Source organism: Piliocolobus tephrosceles, chromosome 6 (genome assembly GCF_002776525.5).
Source record: "Piliocolobus tephrosceles isolate RC106 chromosome 6, ASM277652v3, whole genome shotgun sequence".
In the NCBI taxonomy this organism is placed as follows: Eukaryota; Metazoa; Chordata; class Mammalia; order Primates; family Cercopithecidae; genus Piliocolobus; species Piliocolobus tephrosceles.
Genome location: NC_045439.1, coordinates 25593262 through 25618873, shown reverse-complemented (window position 1 = coordinate 25618873; position 25612 = coordinate 25593262). Strand labels below are relative to the sequence as shown.

The 25612-nt window shown below is 36.6% G+C and overlaps 1 protein-coding gene across 3 annotated transcripts in view; it reads right to left on the bottom strand.

Moving 5' to 3' along the window:
• The window catches only part of CEP128 (centrosomal protein 128), a 504131-nt gene that overhangs the window by 403591 nt on the left and 74928 nt on the right, over positions 1–25612 (bottom strand). The window lies entirely within an intron of this gene.

Below are 25612 nucleotides of genomic sequence, written 5' to 3'. Positions count from 1 at the left end.
AAAAAAAAAAAGAAAAAAAAAGAAGTACAACACACCAAAATTTATGGGATGCAAAAAAGCAGCTCTAAGACAGAGTTTTATGGTAATAAATGTCTACATTTGGAAAGAGATCTCAAATAAATAACCTAACTATACCCCAAAAAACTTAAAAACAAAACTAAGCCACTGTCAGTAGAAGAAAGGAAGTCACAAAGATGGCAGCAAAAATAAATGAAATAGAGACTAGAAAAACAATAGAAGAGACCCATGAAACTAACAGGTTTTTAAGTTTTTTTAACTTTTATTTTAGGTTCAGGGGTACATGTGCAGGTTTGTTATATATTGGTAAATTTGTGTCACAGGGGTTTGATGTACAGATTATTTCTTCACCCAGGTACTAAGTCTAGTACCCAGGAATTATTTTTTTTCTGCTCAAAGTTAGTTTCTTGAAAAGATAAAAAAAAACTGACAAAATGCTAGCTAGACTAAATAAGGGGAAAAAAAGAGTAATGACTCAAGTAAATAAAATCAAAAGTAAAAGAGGAGACATTACAAATGATGCCACAAAAATACAAAGTCTTGTTGTAAGAAAATACTATGAACAATTTTATGCCAACAAATTGGATAACCTAGGATAAATGGGTAAATTCCTAAAAACCTACAACTTACCAAGACTGAGTCACAAAGAAACAGAAAATAGAAACAGAAAATCCAAACAGACCAATAATGAGTAAGGCGATTGAATCAGTAATCAAAGACCTCCCAACAAAAAGAAGTCCAGAATCTGATTACCTCACTGGTAAAATCTATCAAACATGTAAAGAAGAATTAACGCCAATCCTTCTCAAGCTCTTCCAAAACACTAAAGATAAGAGAACATGTCCAACTTCATTCTATGAGGCCAGGAGTACCCTGACACCAAAGACAGTACTAAAAAAGAAAATTACAAGCCAACATCCCTGATGAACACAGATGTAAAAATCCTCTGCAAAATACTAGCAAGCCAAATTCAGTAGCACATTAAAAGAATCATTACCACCATGGTCACTTAGAATTTATCCCCAGAATACAAAGCTGTAAATCAGTAAGTATAATATACCGCATTAACAGAATAAAGAATAAAAATCATGTGGTCTTCTCAATAGAAGCAGAAAAAGCATTTAATATAATTCAACATCCTTTCATGATAAAAAGAGAAACTTCCAATAAATGAGACATAGACAGAATTTATTTTAGCATGATAAAGGCCATATACAACAAGCCAACAGCTAACATAGTACTCAACAGTAAAAATCTAAAAATATTTCTCTAAGATCGGAAAAAGCCAAGGATGCCCACTATGAACACTTCCATTCAGCCTAGTACTGAAGGTCCTGGCCAGAGCGAGTATGCAAGAAAAAGAAATAAAAGGCATCTAGATGAGGAAGGAAGAAGTTAAATTGTCCCTGTTTTCAGATGACATGATCTTATATATAGAAAGCCCTAAAGAGGCCCCTAAAAAAACTATTAGAAGTAATAAATTGGCCGGGCACGGAGGCTCAAGCCTGTAATCCCAGCACTTTGGGAGGCCGAGACGGGCAGATCACGAGGTCAGGAGATCGAGACCATCCTGGCTAACACAGTGAAATCCCGTCTCTACTAAAAAATACAAAAAACTAGCCGGGCGAGGTGGTGGGCCCCTGTAGTCCCAGCTACTCAGGAGGCTGAGGCAGGAGAATGGCGTGAACCCAGGAGTGAGCTGAGATCCGGCCACTGCACTCCAGCCAGGCGACAGAGCGAGACTTCGTCTCAGAAAAAAAAAAAAAGAAGAAGTAATAAATTAAGTAAAGTTGCAGAAATCAAAATTCAGCATACAAGAATCAGCAGCATTTCTATACACAACTCAAAAAACAAAAAAAAATTCCTGTTCACTATAGTATCCAAAAAATACAAAGAAATAAATTTACCTAAGGAGATGAAAGATTCATTCTCTGAAAATAATAAAATATTAAAGAAATAGGAAGTCAGCAATGTAAAATCTTGGGAAAAGAAAACAGCCAGTGGAAAAAAAAATCAAGATACACAGAGAAAGCCACATAATGTAGGCAGTATAGACCATGGTAAGGGATTTGGAACAAAAGAAACTCAGGGAGGATTTTTAAACCTGGAGGAATAATTAAACATAATGACAATTTAAAAAAATAATTTGCCTGCAGTGAGAAGCACAGATAAAGTCATGTATGGGAGCAGAGGGACCAACTTCAATGGATGCCACTGCAGTAAACCCACTGAGAAGAGACGGTAGCTTGAAAAGTAGTATTAGAAGTAGATGAAATTGAGCATGATTTCAGAAATTAAAGGGGCAGGATCTTGTAATGGACTGGAAGGATGGTGTAAAGAAATGGATCTAGGTGAATCCTTGGTGACCAGCTTAAGACGCTGGATGGAATATGATGCCATTTCCTGAGACAGGGAAGATCAAAGTAAGTAAAAAGAGCCCTAAATGAAGGTTGTGGACCTTAACCTAAAGACATATATTTATAGCTTTTTGAGTGATGACATAATTCCTAATAAGAATTATTTTAAAGAAAGCATATTTTAGTACTTATTTTTTCTTTCTCTGAGACCTAATGGAAAAATGTTAAAAATGTAATCCAATACTAAAAAATTCATATTTATCAGGATACCATTATCAACTAAGTTTAATACTAGAATACCAAAAATTCCTAAATCTCCATATTTGGTTATAAAAATAGCAGAATAACAAGAATAAAAATTAGAATGGCTTTTAAGATTAGTAGTTAATGAAAGCTCAAACAAAAGAAAAAGCATTCTGTTTAAAAGATTGTATTCTCACTTTTCAATATGTTGATTCCTCAGATCTTTAACAATACCTGGTGCTTTAAAGTCCACTTAAAGAAATATGTTACATATTTATAGATATATAACTGCTGCTGTAATCTATGCAATAATCATGTTATTCTAAATGCAGTATTCACAGAATTCTTATAAATTCTATTAATGGTCAACTCTTTCAAAAACAGCTGGATCCATGTTTACATTTTTATTCTTTATAGTGACCCTACTATAGAAAACTAAAATAGAATTGACTTTTTCCTCCATAAATAATCAAACAACATGCAGTCATATTATACTCAACTCAATAAAATCTAGACAACTAATAAACTGAAATTTCCCCTATGGAATAAGGCCTATGCAATATTGATTGCTTATCACCACAATTAAGTGTTAATAGAAAATATTTTCCATAACATCATACTATAAATAACTCTTCCCTTCCAAAGGGAAATTTGACATAAGCAAAAAATATTTATGATTCACAAAAGATTAACACATCAAATGTTGACATATATGACAGCAACCAAAACTTTTTGTCTCTCAAAGAAAAATGTGTTTCACAAGCTTTCAAGATATATTTTAGTTACTGAGAAAATGCATGATAAACAACTGTAGCCTCAGAATAATACACAATAAATGTGATTAACAGTGCTTACTAGTAGAAAGTGAAATTGGCGAGAGATAGAGGCAGCCATTTATTTTCACTTTATATATGTACAATATTTAAGTTTGCCACAGTGAATGTGCATCATTTTGGTAATTTTATTTTAAATTTAAATCTGAAGCAGGGAAAACAGCTGCAGTCTCTGAGAAGCTTAACACTCAAATAATGAAACCATCTTCTCTGACAGCAGGTTATGAATTCACAAATACAACACAACATGTCAACCAGTTATAAAACATGAATGCTGACTTCAATTGGAAGAAGTGAGTCACAAAGTCTATATTAAGCCCTGGAAACAAACATCAGGTGGCCTTCGGAAGATCTTCTTAATTCCAACAATTGTTATTAAGTTTTGCTTTGGACATTTTTTTTCTTAATCAGGACCATACACACCCACAAGAAATTTGAGATGCCCTTCACGCAATTATGAGACAATCTTACTCTGACAGCAAATTCCAGAAAGCACAAAACAAGGTGTAACATCACAACTGATGTAAGGAACTGGCACATGAGCAATTCAACTGAGTGCACAATTATGTGGGCACAATTTTCTGGGTTGAGATAATATAAAAGGCTGTGTCCTCATGAGCGGGGCAGAAGGGATAGTTGGGTAAACTAGCAAGTTTTATACAGCAATTACACCAATGAGCTGGGCACCAGGGAGGTGTGACAACCAGTTGTACTTTATGTGATGTGGAGTCATTCTTGATGCATGGCAATAAAGATATGAAAGTTTGAGCTCTCTCTGAATTCAACTAACTGCTAACTTTTTACTCAGTAGCTATATTTTAAACACAAAGTAAAACTGTAGAATGTATATAGATAATACTTACTAGTTTTATTTGCTATGTGAAAGAAATCCAAATAAAATGATAACCGTTTATTACAGGTTCTCTTGTCACATGGCGAAAGGTGAAACAATAAATGTAATGTGCACTATGTAAATTAGTACTATTAAACCCCAAATTGAAACCATCCCAACTATCTAACAGTTTCAAAAAACAGCATGACAGTAAAACTGGATATGACCATGGCTCACTCAGGTCTACAGGGACCTCAGTAGAATATTAAGTATATCCGAATTTAGATCAAAGCCCATTTACAAGTAATATAATAATTTGGCAGTGTCCCCACCCAAATCTCATCTTGAATTGTAACTCCCACAATTCCCACATGTCATGGGAGGAACCCAGTGGCAGGTGATTGAATTATGGGGGTGGGTCTTTCCTGCACTATCCTTGTGATATTTTTAATATCACAAATATTTTAAATAAAATATTTTAAATAAAGTAAGAATATTTTTAATAAATTTGTTTTAAAAATGGGAGTTTCCCTGAACAAGCTCTCTCTTTTTGCCTGCCATCATCCATGTAAGATGTGGCTTGCTCCTCCTTGCCTTCCGTCATGATTGTGAGGCCTCCCCAGCCATGTGGAACTGTAAGTCCATTAAACCTCCTTCTTTTGTAAATTGCCCAGTCTTAGGTATGTGTTTATCAGCAGCATAAAAACAAACTAATACAACAAGCATGTTCACAAGATGTATATCTAGGTAGCAAGTGAAAGAAGCCTCATGCAACAGTTGAAAAACTTAGTCAAATCTTGTGCATTAGAAACCATAGCCTGGGTGCAGTGGGGTGACTCATGCCTATAATCCCAGCACTTTAGGAGGCTGAGGCAGGCTGATCATCTGAGGTCAGGAGTTCGAGACCAGCCTGGCCAACATCATGAAACCCTGTCTCTATTAAAAATACAAAAATTAGCCAAGTGTCATGGCACACACCTGTAATCCCTGTTACTGAGGAGGCTGTGGAGAATCACTTGAATCTGGGAGGTGGAGGCTGAGATCACACCACTGTACTGTAGCCTGAATGACAGAGTGAGAATCTGTCAAAAAAAAGAAAGAAAGAAGGAAGAAAGAAAGAAAGAAAGAAAGAGAGAGAGAGAGAGAGAGGGAGGGAGGGAGGGAGGGAGGGAGAAAGGAGAGGAGAGGAGAGGAGAGGAGAGGAGAGGAGAGGAGAGAAAGAGAGAGAAGGAAGGAAATAGCAAACATAGTAATGACATCGGATATGTAAAAAAGATTAAAAGATTAAGGAGTTTCACTTCCAGAAATAACAGACTAGATAATTCAGATGAAGGTAACTAGTAACTAGAAAGCTAGAAAGAATATTTTAAATATAATTGTTTTTTAAAACACTGGGAAGTTAAAAAGTAACAAGGAAATATGAGAATAATACGCAGAAGAAAGAAACCCAGAGAGAACAGTCTATCCTTTGAAATCACTTTTTCCCCTGAAATATCAGCTCATTTCAGAAAAGGCAGCTGAGACACTGAGAAGCTCAACAGAGTTTTTAACAGATTCTTAAGGTTAAATGAGAAAAAGAGTTGAGTTGAGAGACTTGCAAGTAGTGGGTCCCTGATTAATCACTCTCTTAGCCTTTGGACTGGAATCCTGAAGGGCTATACACAAGCAGTAAGGGTGAACCAGAAATACTCAAGATTCAGTACCAAAGTTTATTAGGTATCTCAACAACAAATAATAAGATAATCCACGATTGCTACTGACCCTAGTCTATAACAAAAAGTAAATGTCTATATTCTCATACATAACAATGTCCTAGGCCTCAAATTATCTATTCAAATTTTGTTGGCAGAAAATAAAGTAGGTTTTCTGTCATCAAACAACAAGAACTAGAGAACCAAAAGTAAATAGTATGACAAAGCAATGTGATCAAAGTCCAAGAAAAGCAAGGGATAATAGACAATCGAAACAGACGCATAGAAGATCTAGATAATGAAGTCATGAGACACAGATAAACAGATTGATGATTCTGATAAACAATTACAAAGTTAAAAACAATCAGATGACAATTCTAGTAGTGAAACTTGCAATGATTTAAAATGAAAACAGTGAGTGGGTTTAATAGGCTTGCCTCAGCTGAAGAGATATTAAGTTATTAAATAAAAAGTCAGAAGAAAATATTCCAAATAAAGAAAGAAGAAAAAATTAAAACTGACAGAAATGAGCATAAGAGAAAAAGGGGATAAAGTCAAAAGTTCAAGATTATATGTAATGTGAAGTCCTAAAAGAAGAGACAAAGAATAAAAGTAATTTTTGAAGAGATAATGGTACTATAAGCATCAAGCAACAAGTCAAAACACACACAAACACACACACACAAGTTTATCATAGTAAAATTATAAATAAAAACAAAGAAGAAAAACTCAAAAGCAATTAGAGAAAAAAAAATCTATTACACCTTTAAAAAAAAGCATTAGGCCGGGCACGGTGGTTCACGCCTGTAATCCCAGCACTTTGGGAGGCCGAGGAGGGTGGATCACAAGGTCAGGACACCGAGACCATCCTGGCTAACACGGTGAAGCCCCGTCTCTACTAAAAATACAAAAAATTGGCCAGACGTGGTGGTACGCGCCTGTAGTCCCAGCTACTTGACAGGCTGAGGCAAGAGAATTACTTGAACCTCGGAGGTGAAGGTTGCAGTGAGCCAAGATTGTGCCACTGCACTCCGGCCTGGGTGTCAGAGCAAGACTTTTATCTCAAAAAAAAAAAAAAAAAAAAAAAAAAAAAAAAAACCATCAAAAAGACTAATATCTGATTTCTCAATAGAAACAATGAAACCCCCAAATGATTAAATTTCTTTAAAATACAGAATGGGGGGGAAATGGCTTATCTAGAATTTTATATCCAGTGAAAATTTCTTTCAACAAAGTAAGTGAAAGACATTTTCAGACACACACAGAGAAGATTTTTCACCAAAGCACACGCTCTAACGGAAATTATAGATGGGACACTTTCGGGCATATGCACGCTCACCCTAAAGGAAAATTTTAAATATGTTCTTAAGGTAGATGTGCAATCTGAAAAATGCAGAAAAGACTGAAGAACAAAAAACAGTAAATCTAAGGGTAAACCTAAATAAACCATTATTGCATAAGATAATAGTAATGTCTTCTAAGGCTCGATTAAATACAAAATTAAATAACAAAATAGCATAAAAGTGAAAAGCGAGGTTTATGGAGTCGAGGTGCAGTAAGATCTTTGCATTTTCTGAGAAGAGCTAAAAGAATTAATTTACATTAGTTTTGAAATAGCAAAGACACATGTTGTACTCCCTAGGGTAACAATGGAATAACAAGATATAATTAGAAGCTAATAGATGTGGAATACAGAAAAATGAAAACTAATAAAACCAAAAAACACACACACAAAAAAAAGGAAATATAGTAAGTGGGACCAAGAGAAAGCAAATAGTAAGATGGTAAATTTAAATAAATGAAATCAATATTTACATTAAATGTAATACAGCAAATCCTCCAAATCAAAACAGTGTTATACTGACGTTTAAAAAAAAAAAAATTTAATGACACCCTATAAAATAGCATGAAAGATATCAAATTCAAGAAATAAATTGTATTAAAATGTATAAGATATAAAACTTCTTAGAGTGACATCAGCAAGCTGGCCAACTAAATGCTCCTAGCACTTTTCTCCACCACAAGAAAACACACACACACACACACACACACACACACACACACAGAAACCACATTTTGAACCAAAATAACTACAGGAGAGCAATGAGAACAGCAAAGTAGCAACAGAAATTCTATGGGGAACAAAAAGCCAGAATGGCTGCACAGGGAAGGAAAGGAATCACCTTGCTCCACTACCTCATCCCCCCAGCTGGGGATCAGCCCTACCACCTAGGGACAAGCTACTTCAGAGTCACTGTGTATCCCTATCTCAGTCACTCCTGTATCCTCCCCTTAGGACCAAGCTGAAGGGATGCCCCACTCCCAGGGACCCAGAGCCTTAAAGTGCTGGAACAGTCTCACAACAGGTGCCAGGGCCAAGACAATACCCACCCTCCACCCCAGGTACCTCAGGCCTTGGGCACACTGGAGAATTTATGCCTCTGGAGCCACAGCAGATGTGGCACCCTACCACCTGGGTACCTCAGACCTCCTACATACCGGAGAAGTGGCACCCCTCATGGCACAGCCAAGGTAGTGCTCTGCCACACACGGACCTCTGGCCTCCTACACACCAGAGAAGTCTCCTTCAACACCATGCCATTGGTGAGGCAGCAGACCCTCCCCCTGCAGGGACCCTGGTCCTCCAGCATATTGGAGCAGTCACGCCTCCCAGCACACACGTGACATGACACCACATACCCAGGAATCCAGAGGCTCTACTGACTCACGTAGCTGCACTTTAGCAGTGCCTCACATACCAGAGAATAAGAGCCATGGCTGAGCGGTGCCACTGCACCCTGCATGCCCAAGAACCACAACACACCCCATCTACCTGGAAGTAGATCAGCCCTCTACTGTCTAAGCTACTCAGGCACCTCATCTCTTCAAGGAATGGAGTCATCTCTGTGCTTCTCTCCACCACTTGAGACCCAAGCCACAGCGGTACATTGCCATTCCTCAGTCCTTGCTGCTGTTGCAGCTGGCCTCTTAAAGCTTGGGTTACTGCCATATCCCACCCACCATCACAGAGTCCAGAGTCACCACTGCATGGTTCCTCATATCCTGGAGTCCAGAGTCACCACTGCATGGTTCCTCATATCCTGGAGTCCAGCCTTCTACTGTGCCCTGTTGGTTTTAGGTCCCAAATTGCAGTTGTACCCAACCCCAGGGCCTGAGCCTCTGGAGCACCCCTTCCTCACTGGAGCCATACAAGTGTGGTACCCTGCTCCCATGGGTAAGAATCACAGCTGCTTCCCAACCCCCGGGCCTGAGCTACCAGGTTGTCCCTTAGAGCAACAAACCTTAGCTTACTGGAAGAATTGCATCCATTCATGCCTTGGAGAGTGATTCTGTACCTCAAGTCCCAGGTGCTACAATAGCTTCAGAAGACAATGAGTACAAGATCCTGACCTCACGACCACTCTGAGCATCTGTGCCGTGGATCCTAGTGCCACTGTAGCAGCCTGTGAACCGTGTCAGATCCAACTTCAAGAGAGATCATCTCAGCTAAGAATCCCCACTCTAAGGAAGACAAAAACAGGAGAATCCCTAAAACCCTTGCTCTAATAACCTACACAGCCACTGTCGCTAACACAAATTCCTTCAGCCTAGACCACTGAGGCTCTGCAGGTATCACTAACATTAACCACAAATGAAAAAGCTTCACAGAGACTACAACACTGCACTGACACAGAAGCAGAGCCACCACACTCTGCACAGCAGGACTCTCAGGCCCATCTGCAGCTAAACATTTTCCCTTACAAAAGCCACTCTGTAAAGTTTGGAAGGAGTGACTGTACCACTAGATAGACAGAAATTAACACAGGGACACAGAAAAAAATGATAAAGCAAGGAAATATGACACCACCAAAGAACCACAATAATTATACAGTAATTGATCCCAAAGAAACAAAAATTTATAAATTGCCCCAAAGGAATTTCAAAATAACACCCTAAAAACTCCAATGAGATGCAAGAAAATACAAATAGACAATTCAATAAAAACAGGAAAACAATTAATGATCTGAATGAGAAATTCAACAAAGAGATACATGTTGTTAAAAAAAGAACCAAACATAAATCTTGGAGCTGAAGAACTGAATCAATGAGATAAGAATAAAATTGAGAGTTGTAACAGCAGACTAGATCAAACAGAAGAGAGAGTTTGTGAATTTGACATAAGTATTTTGAAATGACTCAACCAGAGGGGAAAAAAGAATGAAAAAGAGTAAAGACTTATAAAAAACCATCAAGCAAACAAATGTTCATAACTGGGAATTTCATAAAGAGAAAAGACAGAGAAAAGAATGTTTACTTAATGAAATAATTGATGAAAACCTCCCAAGTCTTGGAAAAGATACAGATAGCAGATCTATGAAGCTCAAATGTTCCCAAATAGATTCAACTCAAAGAGATCCTCTTCAAGTCATATCATAATCAAACTGTCAAAAATCAAAGACAATTTTTAAGAGCAGCAAGAATTAATATCAAAATTTCTTACACTCTGCCAAAAAATGGAGCTGGAACAAATACATCAAAACACATTATCACTTTGAAACCTAACCCAGATAAAGACATCACAAGAAAAGAAAGCTATGACAATCTTTCTGATGAACACTGATGGAAATCCTCAATAAAATATTTGCAAATCAAAGCCAACAACACACCAAAAAAATTATACACCATGACCAGATAGGATTTATTCCTGGCATACAAGGCTGATTAAACATGTGCAAATTGATATCATACATCATATTAACAGGACAAAATATAAAAACCACATTCTAATCTCAACTGATGGGGAAAAAAAAAGCATTTAACGAAGTCCAACATACTTTCTTGATAAAAACTGTCAAAAATTTAGGCATATAAAGAAAGTTCCTCAACATAATAAAAACCATTTATGAAAAGCTCACAGTGGACATTATAAAAATGAAGAAAAACCGAAAGCTTTTCCATTGAGATCCAGAACAAGGCAAGGATGCCCCCCTCCTTCTATTCAACATAGTACTGAAAGTACCAGCAAGAAAAATCAGACAAGAAAAAAATAAAATGCATCCAATTGGAAAAGAAGTAAAGTTATCTCTATTTGCAGAGGAAATGGTCCTACACCTCAAAAACCCCAAAGATTCCACACAAAAAAGAAAAAAACTATTAAAAAAATAAGCTCTTAAGGATGGAAAATCAACATATAAAAATTACTACATTTTTATACACAACAATCTAACTGAAAAAGAAATCAGGAAAATAGTTCCATTTATGATAGCACTAAAAAAAAACTGAAGAAGAATAAACCAAACCCAAAATTAGTAAAAGAAATAACAAAGATCAGAGTAGAAATAAATGGAATTGAAATTAAGAAAATACAAAAGATCAATGAAATGAAAAGTTGTTTTTTTTAAAAAGATAAGTAAAATTGACAAACCTTTAGCCAAACTACTAAGAAAAAAATGGAGAATGCCCAAACAAATAAAATCAGAGGTGAAAATGGAGACATTACAACTGCTACTGCAGAAATTCAAAGGATCATTAGTGGCCACTACGAGTAACTATATGCCAATATATTGGAAAACCTAGAAGATATCTAGAAGAAAACTCCTAGACAGATGCAACCTACAAAGATTGAACCATGAGAAAATCCACAAGCTGAACAGACCAATAACAAGTAAAGAGATAAAAGACATGTCTTCTAGCAAAGAAAACCCTGAAACCCAATGGCTTCATTTTTGAATTCCACCAAACATTTAAAGAACTAATACTTATCCTATTCAACCTATTCCAAAACATAGAGTAAGAAGAGTAACAGAGTAATATTGGCCATTTTACAAGGCCAATATTATCTTAAGACGAAAACCAGATAAAGACACATCAAAAAAGGAAACTACAGGCCAATATCCCTGAGGAATACTGTAGCAAAAACCCTCAACAAAATACTATCAAGATGATTTCAATAACACATTTAAAAAAGGTCATCAAGACCAAGTGGGACTTAGTCCAGAAATGCAAGGATGGCTTAACACATGCAAATTAATCAGTGAGATACATCATATAAAGAGAATGAAGGACAAAACCATATGATCGTTTCAATTGATACTAAAAAGGCATGTGATAAAATTCAACAACCTTTCAATGATAAAAAACCTTCAAACAACTGAATATACAGGAACATACCTCAACATAAGAAAAGCCATATACAACAGACCCACAACAACTATTATTCCAAATGAGGAAACAATGAAAGCCTTTCCTCTAAGATCTGGAACAAGATAAGAATGCCCACTTTCACCACCATTATTCAACATAGCACCAGAAGTCCTAGCTAGAATAATCAGACATGATAAAGGAAGGGCATCCACACAGGCACAGGCAATCAGACCAAAAACAAACAAATGGTATCACATCAAGTTGAAAAGCTTCTGTACAGCAAAGGAAACAATCAACAGAATGAAGAGACAACCCACAGAATGACAGAAAATATTCATCTGACAATAAATTAATAATCAGAATATATAAGAAGATCAAACAACTCTATCAGAAAAAAATCTCATAATCCAATTTAAAATGGGCAAAATAGCTGAATAGATATTTCTAAAAAGAAGGCACACAAATGGCAAGGAGGCATACAAAAAAGTCATCACTGATCATCAGAGAAATACAAATCAAAACTACAAGGAGATATCATCTCACCCCGGTTAAAATGATTTATATCCAAAAGACAGACAATAACAAATGCTGGTGAGGATATGGAAAAAAGAGAACCCTCCTACACTGTTGGTGGGAATGTAAATTAGTACAAGCACTGCGGAGAATGATATGGGGGGGGTCCCCAAAAAACTAAAAACAGAGCTACCACATGATCCAGCAATTCCACTGCTAGGTATAAACCCAAAACAAAAGAAATCAGTGTATCAGACATCTGCATTCCCATGTTTGTTGCAGTACTATCCACAATTGCCAAAATTTGGAAGCAATCTAAGTGTCTATCAATGATGAATGGATAAAGAAAATGTACTTATATGCAACGGAGTACTATTCAGCCATAAAAAGAATGTGATTCTGTCATTTCCAACACCACAGATGGAACTGGAGGTCATTAGGCTAAATGAAATTAGCCAACACAGAGAGGCAAACATCACACGTTCTTACTTATTTGTGGGATCTAAAAATAAAAACAATTGATCTCATAGAGCTAGAGAGTACAAGAGTAGTTATCAGAGGCTGAAAAGGGTAGTGAGAGGATGGGTAAGAGGAAGGAAGCTTAATGGGTATAAAAAAAATACAGTGAATAAGACCTGGTATTTCACACCACAAACGGGTGACTACAGTCAGTAAGAATTTAATTGTACATTTTAAAATAACTAAAAGAGTATAATTGTTGTTTGCAACACTGAGGATAAACGCTTGAGGTAATGGATACTCCATTTACTCTGATGTGATTATTATACAATGCATGCCCATATCAAAACATCTCATGTACCCGTAATTATATACGTGCCTACTACCTACCCACAAAATTTTAAATAAAAAGATTTTTTAAATAAAATAAAATAAAGGCTGAATCTTTGAGAGTGGGGAAAAAAAGAAATAAAGGGCATCCAAATCGAAAAGGAAGAAGTCAAATTAATTATCTTTGTTTGCAGATGACATGATCATCTATTTGAAAAAATCTAAAAACTCCATCAAAAAACTGTTAGAACTGATAAACTCAGTAAAGTTATAGGATACAAAGTCAACATACAAAAATCAGTAGCATTTCTATATGTCAACAGTAAACAAACCAGAAAAGAAATCAAGAAGGTAATCCAATTTACAATAGCTAAAGATAAAAATTAAATACTTAGGAATTAAACAAAAAAGTGAAAGATCTCTACAGTGAAAACTATATAAGATCGATGCAAGGAATTAAAGAGAAACCATTAAAAAATGGAAAGATATTCTATGTTAATAGACTAGAAGAATCAATATTGTTAAAATGTCCATACTACCCAAGAGTAATCTAGATTCAGTGCAATATCAGTGACATTCTTCACTGAAATAGAAAAAAAATCCTAGAATTTATATAGAATTATAAAAGATCCATAATATTCAAAGCTATCCCGAGCAAAAAGAACAAAACTGGAGGAACCACATCACCTGCCTTCAAATTATACTACAGAGCTATAGTAACCAAAACAGCGTAGAACTGGCATAGAAACAGAAACATAGACCAATTAAACAGAATAGAAAACGCAGAAGCACATCCAAACAACCACACCAAACTCATTCTAGACAAAGTTGCAAAGAACATGTATTGGGAAAAGGAACAGACGTCTCTTCAATAACTGGTGCTGGGAAAACTGGATATTCATATGCAGAAGTATGAAACTAGATCCCTATCTCTTGACATAGACAAAAATCAAATCACATAGATTAAAGACTTAAATCTAATACCTCAAACTATTAAACTATTACAAGGAAACACTGGGGACCAAACTCTCCAGGACATTGGAGTGACCAAAGATTTCTTGAATAATAACCCAAAAAGCACAGGCAGCCAAACCAGAAATGGACAAATGGGATCACATCAAGTTAAAAAGTTTGCACACAGCAAAGTTAACAGTCAACAAAAGGAAGAGACGACCCAGAAAATGACAGAAAATTTTTGCAAACTATCGACCTGACAAGGGATTAATAACTATTATACAGAGAGTTGTCAAGACGGCTCAGTAGGAAGAGCTCCAGTCTGCAGCTCCCAGAGAGACCAACACAGAAGGTGGGAGATTTCTTCATTTCCAACTGAAGTATCCAGTTCATCTCACTGGGACTGGTTAGACAGTGGGTGCAGCCCACGGTGAGTGAGCAGAAGCAGGGTTGGGCATCGCCTCACCGGGAAGGGCAAGGGGCCGGCGAATTCCCTTCCCTAGCCAAGGGAAGCCATGAGGGACTGTGCTGTGAGGGACTGCGCTATCTGGCCCAGACATTATGCTTTTCCCATGAGTTTCGAAGCCCACAGACCAGGAGATTCTCTTGTGTGCCTCTACCACTAGGGCCCTGGGTTTCAAGCACAAAACTGGGCGGCTGTTTGGGCAGACATGATCTAGCTGCTGAAGTTTTTCTTTTGTAGCCCATAGGTGCCTGCAACCCCAGTGAGACAGAACCGTTCACTACCCTAAAAGGGGGCTGAAGCCAGGGAGCCAAGTGATCTCACTCAGTGGGTCCCACTCTCACAAAGTCCAGCAAGCTAAGAACCACTGGCTTGAAATTCTTGCTGCCAGCATAGCAGTCTGAAGTCGAACTTGGTGGTGGGAAGGGCATCCGCCATTACTGAGGCTAGAGTAGGCGGTTTTCCCCTCACAGTGTTAACTCTGACTGTGTGTAACACTCACCACAGCACGGCAAAGCACCTGGGGCCAGACTGACTCTCTAGATTCCTCTCACTGGGCAGGACATCTCTGAAAGAAAGGCAGCAGCCCCACTCGGGCTTATAGATAAAACTCCCATCTCCCTGGGACACAGCACCTGGGGAAAGGGGCAGCTGCGGGCGCAGCTTCAGCAGACTTAAATGTTCCTGCCCGCTGGCTCTGAAGAGAGCAGTGTACCTTCTAGAACAGCACTTGAGCTCTGCTAAGGGAAAGACTGCCTCCTCGAGTGGATGCCTGACCCCCGTGCCTCCTGACTGGGAGACACCTCTCAGCAGGGGTGAACAGACACCTCATACAGGAGAGCTCCGGCTGGCATCAGGCAGGTGTCCTTCTGGAACAAAGCTTCCAGAGGAAGGAACAGACAGCAAAATATTTGCTGTTCTGCAGCCTCTGCTGGTGATACCCAGGCAAATAGGGTCTAAAGTGGACCTCCAGCAAACTCCAACAGACCTGCAGCAGAGGGGCCTGACTGTGAGAAGGAAAACTAACAAACAGAAAGCAGTAACATCAACATCAACAAAAAGGATGCCCACAGAAAAGCCCTATCCAAAGGTCATCAGCATCAAAGATCAAAGGTAGATAAATCCATGAAGATGAGGAAAAATACTGAAAATTCCAAAAACCAGAACGACTCTTGTCCTCCAAATGATCGCAACTCCTCTCCAACAACAGTACGAAACTGGACAGAGAATGAGTTTGACTTTGACAGAAGCAGGCTTCGGAAGATGGGTAATAACAAACTCCTCTGAGCTAAAGGAGCATGTTCTAACCCAATGCAGGGAAGCTAAGAACGTTGATAAAAGATTATAGGAACTGCTCACTAGAATAACCAGTTTAGAGAAGAATATAAATGACCTGATTGGGCTGAAGAACACAGCACAAGAACTTCGTGAAGCACAGACAAGTATCAAAAGCCAAATCGATCAAGCAGAAGAAAGGATATCAGAGATTAAAGATCAACTAAATAAAATAAAGCATGAAGACCAGATTAGAGAAAAAAGAATGAAAAGGAACAAACAAAGCCTCCAAGGAATATGGGACTATGTGAAAAGACCAAATCTATGATTCACTGGTGTACCTGAAAGTGAGGGGGGGGAATGGAACCAAGCTGGAAAACACTCTTCAGGATATTATCTAGGAGAACTTCCCCAATCTAACAAGACAGGCCAACATTCATATTCAGAAAATACAAAGAACACCACTAAGATACTCCTCGAGAAGAGCCATCCCAAGACACATAATTGTCAGATTCTCCAGGGTTGAAATGAAGGAAAAAATGTTAAGAGCAGCCAGATAGAAAGGTCAGGTTACCTACAAAGGGAAGCCCATCAGACTAACAGCAGATCTCTCAGCAGAAACACTACAAGCCAGAAGAGAGTGGGGGACAATATTCGACATTCTTAAAGAAAAGAATTTTCAATCCAGAATTGCATATGCAGCCAAACTAAGCTTCACAAGCTAAGGAGAAATAAAATCCCTTACAAACAAGCAAATGCTGAGGGATTTTGTCACCACCAGGCCTGCCTTACAAGAGCTTCTGAAGGAAGCACTAAATATGGAAAGGAAAAACCAGTACCAGCCACTGTAAAAACATACCAAATTGTAAAGACCATCAATACCAGGAAGAAATCGCATTAAATAGCAGGCAAAATAACCAGCTAGCATCATAATGACAGGATCAAATTCACACATAACAATATTAACCTTAAATGTTAAGTGGGCTAAATGCCCCAATTAAAAGACACAGACTAGCAAATTGGACAGAATCGAGACCCATCTCACATGCAAAGACACACATAGGCTCAAAATAAAGGGATGGAGGAAGATCTACCAAGCAAATGGAGAACAAAAAAAAGCAGGGGTTGCAATCCTAGTCTCTGATAAAACAGACTTTAAACCAAAAAGATCAAAAAACACAAAGAAGGGCATTACATAAAGGTAAAGGAATCAATGCAACAAGAAGAGCTAACTATACTAAATATATATGCACCCAATACAGGACCACCCAGATTCATAAAGCAAGTACTTAGAGATCTACAAAGAGACTTGGACTCCCACATAATGGCGGTGGGAGACTTTAACATCCCACTGTCAATATCAGACAGATCAATTAGACAGAAAATTAACAAGGATATTCAGGACTTGAACTCAGCGCTGGACCAAGTGGACCTAATAGACATCTGCAGAACTCTCCACCCTAAATCAACAGAATATACATTCTTCTCAGCACTGCATAGCACTTATTCTGAAATTATCCACATAATTGGAAGTGAAACACTCCTCAGCAAATGCAAAAGAATAGAAATCATAACAAACAGTCTCTCAGATCACAGTGCAATCAAATTAGAACTCAGGATGAAAAAACTCACTTAAAACTGCACAACTACATGGAAACTGAACAATCTGATCCTGAATGACTACTGGGTAAACAACAAAATTAAGACAGAAATCAAGAAGTTCTTTGAAACCAATGAGAACAAAAACACAATGTACCAGAACATCTGGGATACAGCTAAAGCAGTGCTTAGAGGGAAATTTATAGCACTAAATGCTGATATCAGAAAGTGGGAAAGACCTAAAATCAACACCTAACATCACAATTAAAAGAACTAGAAAAGCAAGAGCAAATGAATTCAAAAGCTAGCAGAAGACAAGAAATAACTAAGATCAGAGCAGAACTGAAGGAGATGATAGAGACACAACAAGTCCTTCAAAAAATCAATGAATCCAGGAGCTGGTTTTTTGAAAAGATTAGCAAAATAGACAGACTGCTAGCCAGACTAATAAAGAAGAAAAGAGATCTGAATCAAACAGACACAATAAGAAATTATAAAAGGGCTATGACCACTGATCCCACAGAAATACAAACTACCATTAGAGAATACTATAAACACCTCTATGCAAATAAACTAGAAAATCTAGAAGAAATGGATGAATTCCTGGACACAAACACCCTCCCAACACTAAACCAGGAAGAAGTCAAATCCCTGAATAGACCAATAACAAGTTTTGAAATTGAGCAGGTAATTAATAGCCTACCAACCAAAAAAAGCCCAGGACCAGACCAATTTACAGTCAAATTCTACCAGAGGTACAAAGAGGAGCTGGTACCATTCCTTGTGAAACTATTCCAAACAAGAGAAAAAAGGGGAACTCCTTCCTAATTCATTTTATGAGGTCAGCATCATCCTGATACTAAAACCTGGCAGAGACTCAACAAAAAAAGAAAATTTCAGGCCAATATCCCTGATGAACATTGATGCAAAAATCCTCAATAAAATACTGGCAAACCAAATCCAGCAGCACATCAAAACACTTATTCACCACGATCAAGTTGGCTTCATCCCTAGGATGCAAGGCTGGTTCAACATATGCAAATCAATAAACATAATCCATCACATAAACAGAACCAATGACAAAAACCACATGATTATCTCAATAGTAGCAGAAAAGGCCTTCAACAAAATTCAACAGCCTTCATGATAAAAAACACTCAAGAAACTAGGTATTGAAGGAATATATCTCAAAATAATAAGACCTATTTATGAGGAACCCATACTCAATATCATACTGAATCAGCAAAAGCTGGAAGCATTCCCTTTGAAAACCGGCACAAGACAAGGATGGCCTCTCTCTCCACTCCTATTCAACATGGTATTGGAAGTTCTGGCCAGGGAAATCAAGCAACAGTAATAAATTCAAATAAGAAGAGAGGAAGTCAAATTGTCTCTGTTTGCAGAGAACATGATTGTATATTTAGAAAACCCCATCGTCTCAGCCCCAGAATTCCTTAAGCTGGTAAGCAACTTCAGCAAAGTCTCAGAATACAAAATCAATGGGCAAAAATCACAAACATTCCTATACACCAGTAACAGACAAACAGGGAGCCGAAACATGAGTGAACTCCCATTCACAAGTGCTACAAAGAAAATACAATACCTAGGAATACAACTTACAAGGGACATGAAGAACCTCCTCAAGAACTACACCCACTGCTCAAGGAAATAAAAGAGGACACAAAAAAATGGATAAACATTCCATCCTCATGGATAGGAAGAATCAACATCATGAAAATGGCAACACAGCCCACAGTAATTTATAGATTCAATGCTATGCCGATCAAGCTACCATTGACTTTCTTCACAGAACTAAAAAAAACTACTTTAAATTTCATATGGAACCAAAAAGGAGCCTGCATAGCCAAACAATCCTAAGCCAAAAGAACAAAGCTGGAGGTATCACACTACCTGACTTCAAAATATACTACAAGGCTACAGCAACCAAAACATGGTACTGGTACCAAAACAGATACATGGACCAATGGAACAGAACAGAGGCCGCAGGAATAACACCACACATATATAACCATCTGATCTTCGACAAATCTAACAAAAACAAGCAATGGGGAAAGTATTCCCTATTTAATAAATGGTGCTGGGAAAACTGGCTACCATATACAGAAAAGTGAAACTGAACCCCTTCCTTACACATTATACAAAAATTAACTCAAGTTGGATTAAAGACTTAAACGTAAATCCTAAAACCAAAAAACCCTAGAAGAAAACAGCCGATACCTTTCAGGACACAGGCATGGGCAAAGACTTCATGACTAAAACACCAAAAGCAATGGCAACAAAAGCCAAAATAGACAAACAGGATCTAATTAAACTAAAGAGCTACTGTACAGTAAAAGAAACTATCATCAGAGTGAACAGGCAATAAATAACAAATGTTGGCAAGGGTGTGGAAAAACAAGAGAATCCTCCCACACTGTTGATGGGAATGTAAATTAGTATATGCACTATTTTGAGAACAGTATGGAGGGTCCTCAAAAAAGTAAAAACAGAGCTACCACATCATCCAGCAATCCCACTGCTAGGTATATACCCAAAACAAAGAAAGTCAGCATATTAAAAATACATCTGTACTCCCACATTTATTGCAGCACTATCCACAACAGCCAAGATTTGGAAACAATCTAAGTGTCCATCGACAGAAGAATAAACAAGGAAAACGTGGTGCTTATACACAATGGAGTACTATTCAGCCATAAAAAAAAATGAGGTCCTTTCATTTACAAAAACACGAATAGAACTTGAGGCTATTACGTTAAGTGAAATAAGCCAGGCACAGAAAGAAAAACATCACATGTAGGAGCTAAAAATTAAGACAATCAAACTCACAGAGAGTACGAGGATTGATTACCAGAGGCTGAGAAGGATAGTTGAAGGGTGAGGAGGAGATGGAATGGTTAATAGGAACAAAAAAAAAAAAAGATGAAAAGAATGAATAAGACCAAGTATTTGACTGCACAACCATAGTCAATGAAAATTTAATCATACATTTAAAAATACTTAAAAGAGTATAATTGAATTGTTTGTAACAAAGAATAAATGCTTGAGGTGATGGATACCCCATTTATCCTGATGTGATTATTATATATTCCATGCCTGAATAGAAATATTTCATGAAATATATGTTTATACATATGTCACGCCTTAAAAATTAAAAAACTGAAGAATAAATTTAACCAAGAAGGTGAAAAACCTGTACACAGAAAACTGTAAGATGTTGATGAAAGAAATTGAAGACAAAATAATGAAAAAATAAATGAAAAGATATTCCATCCTCATGAATCAGAAGAATTAATATTGTTAAATTATCCATTCTACCCAAAGCAATATATAGGTTCAGTATAATCCCTTTCAAAATCCTAATGGCATTCCTCACAGGAAAAAAAAAAAAAAATCCTAAAATTTGTATGGAAACATAAAGACCCTAAAACAATTCCAAGAAAGAAAAACAAGGTTGGAGGAATTATACTTGCTGATTTAAAAATTATATAACAAAGCTATAGTAATCAAAACAGTGTGGTACTGGCATAAAAACAGGCACATACACCAATAGAACAGAACAGAACCTAGAAGCAAACCCAAACAGATATGGTCAACTAATTTTTGACAGGGGCACCAACAGGACACAATGAGGAAAGAAGAATCTCTTCAATAAACGGTGTTAAGAAAACCGAAATTTCACATGCAAAAGAAAGTGAACACTTATACCATACATAAAAATAAGCTCAAAATGGATAAAAGATCTAACTGTGAGACCAGGAACTATAAAACTCCTATAAGAGAACATAGGGGAAAATCTCCTGGGCACTGAAGTTGCAATGATTTTTGGGTATCAAACCAAAAGTTCAGGCCACAAAAGCAAAAATAAATAAGTGGGACTACTTCAAATCAAAAAAAAAATTATATCTTTTGCTGCTCTGTACAGCAAAAGATATAATCAACAAACTGAAATAGCAGCCTACAAATTGAAAAAAATATTGGCAAACAATATATCTGATGAGGTTAATACCCAAAATTAACAAAGAACTCATACAACTCAATAGTAGAAAAACAAACAATCCAATTTTTTAAACGGGCAAAGGATCTAAACAGACATTTCTCCATGGAGGACAAAAATCACCAATAGCTATATCAAAAGGTATTTAACATCATTAATCATCAGGGAAATGCAAATCAAAACCTCTAGAGATACCACATCACAGCTGTAAAGGTGGTTATTATTTTAAAAAGTCAAAAAATAACAAATGTTGACAAGAGTATGCAGAAAGAGTAATTAAAAATAGAACTACCAAATGACACATGATCCCTCTGCTGAGCATATACCGAAAGGAAATAAAATCATCACCATGTAAAGATTCTACATTCCTATGTTCATTGCATCATTATTCACAATAGCCAAGATATGGAAAAAACCTAAGTGTCTGTTGATAGAAAAATGAATAAAGAAATTGTGGTACATATATACAATGAAATATTACTCAGACTTACAAAAGAATGAGATCTTTTCATTTACCACAACATGGCTGGGTCTGGAGGACAATTATGCTAAGTAAAATAAGCCAGACACAAAAAGAAAAATATTGCATGATCTCACTAATTAAATATGGGATCTACAAAAAGAAATCAAATATACAGAAAGAGAGAACAAAACAGTGGTTACCAGGGACAGAAGGGTTAGAGGGGATGAAATGGGAAGATGTAGGTCAGAGGATACAAAGTAGCTGATATGTAGGATGAACAAGTTTAGAGATTTAAAGGACAACATGAGAACTATAGATAATAAAACAGTACTGTATATGGGATTCATGCTAAATAAGAACATTTTAGATGTTCTTGCCACAAAAAAAAAAAAAATGGGTAACTGTCAAAGGACAGATATGTTAATTTACTTCAATGTAATAATCTTTATACTATCCATGTATATCCCATAACATCATGTTGCACAGCTTAAATTTACAAAATAAAATTTACTAAAAAAAAATAAGTAAAAGGATAGTTACATTTAAACTTGAGTTTTAGGGGTAGGGAAAGGGCCTATCAGGGCAGGGTGGGCACGAAATTTTGGGGGGTGATGGGTGTGTCCTTATCTTGACTGCGGTGATGGTTTCACAGATATACGCTTATGTCAAAACTTATCAAACTGTACACTTTAAATATGGGCCATTTATTCTACGTCAATTATACCTCAAAAAATTGTTTAAAAAAAACTTTTTAACTTCTAGATTAAAAAAACCATAAAATATTATTGGAAAGATATACTATGTTTATAAATTGGAAAACTGGATATTATAAAGATTTCAGTTCTCTTCAAATTGACCTATAGAAACAATGTAATTCAATCAAGATCCCAGATTTTTAATAATTTCATTTGCAGATTTCAAAATACATATGGAAATGCAAAATGCAAAGAACACACAAGACAAGCTTGAAGAACAGCATGAAAGGAGTTACTCTATCCCTATCACAACTAAATACAAAGCAACAGTAATCAAGACAGTGGAATACTGGCACTTGGATAGATCCAGGGGACCAAAGAGTCCCGAAACAGATGCTTGTGCATATGAACATTTGATGTATAACAAAGATACGATTGTAAAGTAGTGGGGAAAGAGTAGTCCTTTTAATGAACGGAACTTAATCAATTAAACATTCATATAAAATGTATTCCTCCTAATTCATACCACAAATACCAATTTCAAGTAAATATCACATCTAAATGTGAAAGGTAAAACCATAAGCTTCTAAATGATTACACAAGAGAACATCTTTGTGATCTAAATATAGGGAATGACTTCTTAGACAGGTCAAACAAGTACTAACCACAAAAGAGAAGATGGAAAATTAAACTGGATTAAAATTCAATAGAAGGTCCCATTAAGAACAATACAAAAATGAAAAGAAACAAGCTGCAATATGGGAGCTGATACGTGCAATATAAAAAACTCACAACGTGCTCATATAGAAAATATATAGGCCAGGCGCAGTGGCTCATGCCTGTAATCCCAATACTTTGGGAGACTGAAGTAGGTGGATCATCTGAGGTCAGGAGTTCAAGACTGGCCTGGTCAACATGGCTAAACCTCATCTCTACTAGAAACACAAAAAATTAGCCAGGTGTGGTGGTGCATGCCTATAATCCCAGCTATTTGGGAGACTGAGGCAGGAGACTCACTTGAACTCAGGAGGCACAGACTGCAGTGAGCTGAAATCGTGCCATTGCACTGCAGCCTGGATGACAAGAGCAAAACTCCATCTCAGAGAAAAAAAATATATAAAGACCTCCTACAAAACAATAACAAAAAGACAATCAACCCAATTGAAAAGTGGACAAAAGATGCAAACTGGCACTTCAAACAAGAAAATAACCAACAGTCTACAAACATATGAAAATATGTTCATCATCAGTAGTAATCATGAAATGCAAAAGAAAACCAAAATGTGACACCATAAACACCTATCATAACAGCTACTATTGAAAGGACAAGTAATAGCAAGTGTTGGAAAGAAGAAGAGCAACATGCATTCTCATGCACTGTTAGTGGGAGTGTAAATTAGTGCAACCACTTTGGAAACCTATTTTTTGGTGTCTACTAAATTTGAAGGCATCTAGGATCTGTACTCCATGTTATGTACCATCAGAAATGCATGCACATGTACACTAAATATTGAATAAGAGTGGTCATAGCAGTATTATCCATAGAAGCCCCAAATTTAAAATAATCCAACTATCTATCTGTAGCTATAGAATGTTAACATATATTGCTGTATATCAATACAATGGAATACCAAAGAACAATAAAAATGAACAAAATGCAAGAACCTGACACAACACCCATTACAATCCTAATGATTAGCAAAAGAAGTCAAAGACCAAAAAAACTTCTCCTATATGGTCCCCTTAATACAAGGAGTTCAAAACAGGGGGAAATTATAGGGTTAAAAGGCAAAATAGTGATTATCTTTAGAAAGCAAGGAGTTAGTGATTGGAAAGAGAAATTAGAAGTTTTATTGAATATTGGTAATATTCTATTTCCAGGTCTGGGTGGTGAGGGTATGTTCGCCTCATGATAATTCATCAAGCTATACACTGATACATGTACTTTTCTGTATGTACACCTCCGAATTTTAAAATTTTAAAACAAGTGAAAAAGAAGAGAGAGCTTCAGCAGCTTCCCTTGTCAAGTAACAGGTTCCACTCTGGAATTTATGAGACAAGACAGAATATTACTTAGTAAGTTAAAGAGGACCTTAGAGCAACATTCTTAAATGTGTACTTCAGCTCTTGTTTACTATGTAAATCAGACAATAGCACAGATTTCGTACTGTGTGAACTATTGCAATTAACTAAGAAAAGCACCAAACTGTGAATCTCAGAAAAGTCCTTTTTTGGAAGTATGTGATGTTTTAGGTATTTTAAACTGGTACAGTTTAAATTGAACATACCCTTGGTACATCTGAAAAAATCTAGAACTTTATGCAAAAAAAAAACATATCTTGATATTACACATTAGATGCCACATTGCCACACATTAATTGCAAAAATGTTGTCTACTTCAGCAGAAGACAGGCATTGTATCTTCACCTTTCTAAGGCTCTTCACAAAAAAACTTAATACCAAAAACACAAAAGAAAAGTATTTTCATGTAGCCAAGTGTTTATTCATATTTTTAAAATAAGCAAATTTCACTATAAGAGAAATTTTCAAATACCTTATTTTCAAAAAGATCAACTTTGATCTTTTTATTTCTTAGCACATTCAGCCAAAAAATTCAAACTCCAAAATGAACTCAACATATCTATGTAAGGAACTGTAAACAAATTAATAACTGGAGAAAAATTATCTACTTTTACTAGGAAACTTTCAATTTGAATACAATATATTA